We start from the raw sequence: 6,310 nt of genomic DNA, 5'->3' as shown, positions 1-6,310 counted from the left end.
GTCCAGAAACCTCTTGCGCTGACATCCGCTCGTGCTTCGTCTAATGTGTTGTAAGTGCGAAGCCTGAAGTTCTCCCCTACTGCCACTACTACTACTGATAATAATGATAATTACAATAGCGCAACCTATTGAATAATATCGGAATCCTGCCATCACACACCATTACGACCTTAAGTGCTTCACGGTCACTGCCATTCCTTAATGACCAGTAACTACAAAACTGCATCACATCAAGCTACACAGAGAATCAAACCTTCAATACTACTGTTATCACCTTTATTTGCCTATTCATCCCAAACACCGCCAACGCCAGTTACCACCACCAAAAACACTGTCACATTTCCTCTTACTACAATTTCCTTCTCCTTCAGAATTATCATTACATTAATCGTCATCCCCACCACTTAGACCACCAATACTACCAGTATCACCACTACCCACCACCAATACCAACAACATTACCGCCACCCATCACCAATACCACCAACATTATTGCCACCCACCACCAATACCACCAACATTACAGTCATCCACCAACATTACCACCACCAATACCACCACTGCCACAAGTACATCCCACCACCACCATTGCCACCAATACCACCCACCAATACCATCACTACCACCACCAACTACCAATACCGCCCACCACCCACGACCAGTATCATTCTTTTCATTGAAGTCCCTCACTTTTCCAAATAGAGCAGAGACCCTTTATTGTCTGCAGCAGCGCATTTGTCCATCACAACTTTTTCAAAACATTTATTCTGTCACTAAATGTTTCACGAGAAAGCTCGCTCCTCCTCCAAGTCCTCTTCGCCTTCTCCTCCCTTCCCCTCTTCCCTTGCTTCCTTCCTTCCCTCCTACTCGTCTTCTCATTTTTCTTTTTTTCTTCCTACTTTTCTCTCAAGGTAATTTATAGATATGCTTATCCTTCTTCCTTCCACCCTTCTCCCTCTCCCCCTTTCTCTCCCTTTCTCTAATTCAGAGGACAGAGAATACGTTATCATTTTATTTGATCTTACCCATCTCCTTTCATGTCAGTTTTCGCTGTTTTCGAAGTATTTGTGCCCCATGATATCCATTTTTCCTCGGCAATTATATTTCACTTCATTATAGGTTTGTTCATTAAATGAAAAACCTCTTCCGATATGAAATACTTTTTACTGCAGCCTTTCAACGTGTCTCAATTTAACCATCACTATCAACTCAAATATTACTACTACTATTACTACTACTAACCCTAGCAAAACTATCAACATGAACACCATTTCAACTACCACAACTACAACCATCATTACCACCACCTCAACCACCACCATTGTACAGCAATTATAATCACTATTCATATCGTTTCCATTACTATCTTCATACTTTTCACTCCAATCATTTCTTTTTTGTTCCACCTCTCCGCTTTTTCATACCTTTCTACCACTACCATGTTATTTTTCTTTCACCATATTCCTATCTTTCAATTTTCATAATTCCTTTCTTTGCTCCTCTCCTCTCCACTTCACTTCACTTAACTTCTCTTCCCCTATCTTCTCTCTCTCTCTCTCTCTCTATTATTATATATATATATATATATATATATTATATATATATATAAATATATATATATATTATATATATATAAATTTTATATATATATATATATATATATATATATATATATATATATATATATATATATATTATATATATATACACACACACACACACACAGTCTCAACATCCTTCCTTCCTTCCTTTTCTTTTCTGTCCCTTCCACTATTCCTTTCCTCCTTTCCGTTTCCCCTTCCTCCTCCCCCCTCGTCCTCGTCCTCGTCCACGTCCCCATCCTCCATCTCCTGCCTTTGTATTTTGTACGGGACGTAAAATACATCGACTTTAATATTCCAGACTCATTCTGGAGGGGTAAGGGATACAAACTCTTCGTATCGCTTCTTCCATTAGTTGTTCAAGTAGATTTTCTTGATTGCTTTATGCCCTTCCGTAACGTGTAGCACTCTTCCTTTTTCTCCTCCTGTCGCCAGTCTATTCAGTCTTCACCCTTATGGAATTCCTTCGGGAACTATGAATAACAAATTTCCAAGCAGATTTTTTTTTTGTTCCTATTTTATTTCTTAGTGTTCCATGACATGATGTTTATTATTTTTTGTAGTATTCCTTTCACATTTCTTCGAAAGAATTCTCATACATTTCAGAGGAGGAAGAGCACTTTGAAATGTTTACAAACACGACTATAGGTGATCATCAGAAAGTAGCTAAGCAGGTGAAGTTCTTGTAAGTACTTTCCTGGCATGATTTTGAGGACTATGATGATGATTCGGCATGATGACCTCCCCTTATCAGGAGGCTAGAGGGTGCCGCTTACGGTCCAGTCAGACCAAGCTTACGACCTGTTTCCGACCGTAGGCAACCAGGCCGACTTGTGATGTTCCTCTGTTTATTAAAAAGAATTCAAGACAATGCAATTGGAATGAATCCCCCCCTCCTCCCCGTCATGAAGATGAAGATGAAATTGCCACCTGGCGCTAACCAAGAGAGAAACAAAAGTGCCACCGTCGAAGGTGGTCGGAAACAGGTCGTAAACTTGGTGTAACTAGGGCTTTACAGAGAACTCTGTAGCATGTATTCCAATGAACCATGCCCTTGGTTCAACTCACTGGTGGCAGGGCTCGAACTTTACACCTCGACTCCATTGCAAGTAGCGACGCCCTAACCCGCTCGGCCTTTGGAGGACAACTAATATATGGGTCAAGAAACATGAAATACTGGGAACCAATATTCACTAAGATTCCATAAGAATGATTTGAGTTTTCGTGAACTAATTGCCCAAGACTTTTTACAAATAGATAAATTATTTGTAAAATTTAATTAGCTCCCTCTCTCTAAAGGAATTCCCTGTGAATAAAATCGCTTGACGACAGCAAGCCTGAAATTAGACAACTGTATGGCATAGGTTAGATACAATTTCGTTTTCAACACTCCAAAGCCATCATTACAATTCCTCGTAATTCAGTACAAACAGCATTGACCAACCTATGGAGAAAAATATATTTGCATTTTTCATATATTCTATCCAAAAGAAATTATTTTGTAATACTGCGAAATCCACTGCATTTGCGGAACGGACTCATGATATGGATGGAACGCTTCCTGTTACAAGCAACCCTCATTAATTATTTCTCTAAAATGAAAAACAAAATGCGCCTAAATCAGATTCAAAGACCGCGGGGGGAAAATTCAACAGCGAGTCTAAATAGACGCGAACACTAATCATGTCTTTAGTGCCTGCGTGGTCTTGCCAGGCTCGTCAATTTCAAAGCAATATTGGCAGTGATGGCAAGAAAGAAAAACGGGGAGTGGGGGTGGGGGGGAGGAAGAGGGGTGGGGGGGGGTCGAGTGATAAACTCGTGAATGGAGAATCCGTGGGGGGGAGGGAGGGAGAGGGGGGTCGGCAAAAATAAGCTGCATTTACAAGGAAATGCAGCGCAATTCGGATGAAAAGATTGCAACAGTTCCGGAGATCTGGCGCGGGAAAAAAAAAAAAAAAAAAAAAAAAAAAATCGCCTGATTTAGCCAAGTTAGGGCTCAGTCGATCTCGTAACGTTTGTGAAAAGATTCTCCCATCAGAATCAGACGATATCAATTCTTTTTTAATTTGTAGAAACCCGGACTTAGAACTTTAAATTACACTAAGATACTCAAACATATGAATATATAAGCAAGTGACACAAAAATAACAAAAGTGCACACGGACGAGAACTACAAAGAAAAAGGAGGATGGGGAGGAGTAGGAGGAGAAAAGGTAGGAAGAAGTGAGGATAGTAGTAGAAGGACAGTTGGGGCTGAGAAGGAGCAAACAAATCAGACTGAAAAAACAGAGGAAAATGTGGCAAAGGGAAATTGCTTCTGACCCAGGCAGTAGGTGGGGTACAAGTACACAAGGAGCCGAGATAAAAAGAGATGACAAATGGGTGTAGGATGGGTAAAGGATGGGTTAAGGATGGGTAAAGAATGGGTGCATGTCCGGAGTGGATACCTCTCTCATAAGGAAGAACAGGCCTTTTGGTACGTGTACATATGGAATTAGACGCCAAATACTCAAAGTATCTTTCGCAAAGCAATTACCGGTCCACTCTGCCCGTTTCCTTTTTCCTTCGTCTTCGGCGTAGCGTTTAATCACTCAAGGCATGAATACGCTTTTAATGCGTGATTTAAAAAAACCATATTGCCTTGCGAAGTAACAACAAGTACGTTACATGTACCACAAATGGACTGGGATTTGTTGATGTTGGTGACGGGTTTCTTCTACAATTTCTACATCATAAAACAATCCCCACCGAGCAAAGGACAGAAAGTTATTTCTCACTATACCCTTATTTGGAAAAACCTTTTGGGGAGCAAAAGTTGTCTAGCACAGCCCATTTACAGGACATTTGGTAGTCGGTACAACGCCCGACATTAAGACAAACTTTCGCCACTTCAGTTTTTTATACTCGATTATACATTGTTTTGGTCAAAGTTTTTCAATATAGTGGTAGTTCGAAGTCGATTCAAATGTACTTGATCAATATTTCATCGTCTATTTCACGATAAAACTTCTACACGAAAAGAACTATAAACTTAGTACTCTTAACATTTCACCCTTACATCCCTATATACAAAAGAAATACACATGGAATGAAAATTTATACAGGTAAAAGCAAAATACACAAGTTACACACGCGCGCGCGCACGCACGCACACACACACACACACACACACACACACACACACACACACACACACACACACACAAACACACACACACACACATGCACGCACACACACGCACGCGCACACACACGCGCACACACACACACACACACACTAACACACACACGTACACTGCACCTGATATATTCACGGAAAATAAACTATCTATGGCATGGAAAAAACGGCGAAGGAGAACGAAGTGAACAAAATATTCAATGATAAAAAGAATATGTTGAACAACAGAAAATATTAAGAGAAAAATATATATAATGACAACATTACAGGTAAAAATTACAATAAAATTACAAAACCTGTAAAACTAAACGAAAAAAATCAGGAAAAAAATATGTACACCAAGAGAAAAAAATAAATGGAAATACAAATAGGCGACAAACAGGGCACTAGAAAACAAAAGAAATTTTCAAAACAACAAATGAAATTTGAACGTGTATTACAGGGGCAAAAGTAAAAATGTAAAACAAAATATGAAATAAAGATATAAAAAAGGGAAATGTGTAAATCACAGTAAAGCTAAACCATCAAAACACATGGAACAAGGTAACTGAAATACTAAATAATATAAGAAGCAAATAGACGCACTAGAAATATTCGGCGAGTAGAACTTACATAAACAAGTGAAAAATACACAATAAAAAACATGGTTAAACGAAAACATGAAAGTGACGTGCAATGTAACACGGACTGGTCAAGTTTCGGCAGTGTTGAATGCACGCTTTGCATGCACGTTTTGCATGCACACGTATGCACACACTTTATACATGGGTCGTATACACACTTTGTATACAGGCGTTGTATGCACGCAATGTATGCACGCACGCGTTGTATATACGCGTTGTACACACGCTTTGTATGCACGTTTTGTATGCACGCGTTGTATGCATACATTTTATACACGGCTCATATACACATTTTGTATACACACGTTGTATACACGCACTGTATGCACGTGCTCTATGCATGCGTTGTATGTCCGCTTTGTGTGCACGCGTTGTATGCGCACTTTGTAATCACCCACTGTATGCACGTGCTCTATGCATGCGTTGTATGTCCGCTTTGTGTGCACGCGTTATGTGGACACGTTGTGTGCACGCGTTGTATGCACACGTTGTATACGCACTTTGTAATCACGCACTGTATGCACGTGTTGTATGCACTATATGCACGCGTTGTATTCACGTGCTTTATGCATGCACGTGTTGTATGAACGGGCTGCATGCATGCTCTGTATGCACACGTTTTGTGCATGCGTTGTAAGCACGTGTTGTACGCACTCGTTCTATGTACGTGCTATATGTACGATTTGTATGTACGCATTGTATGCGCGCGTTTTATGCACACGTTGCTGTTGCAGGCACTCGTTATACGCACGCGTTCGTACGCACGCGTTGTATGCATCTGCTGTATGCGCATGTGCATTCATATACGTGTGTACATAACATAACAAGCGTATCGATAAAACGTTCAACATCGTCATGTTAATGGGTTCTATGAAATAACTTTTTTCTCCAGCTGAGCGTATAGGATG

This window comes from Oratosquilla oratoria, chromosome 35 (assembly GCF_046742065.1).
Source record: "Oratosquilla oratoria isolate Oo_2021 chromosome 35, ASM4674206v1, whole genome shotgun sequence".
NCBI classification, from domain to species: Eukaryota; Metazoa; Arthropoda; class Malacostraca; order Stomatopoda; family Squillidae; genus Oratosquilla; species Oratosquilla oratoria.
The sequence above is the reverse complement of the archived record's forward strand: the minus strand, read 5'-3'. Positions refer to the sequence as shown.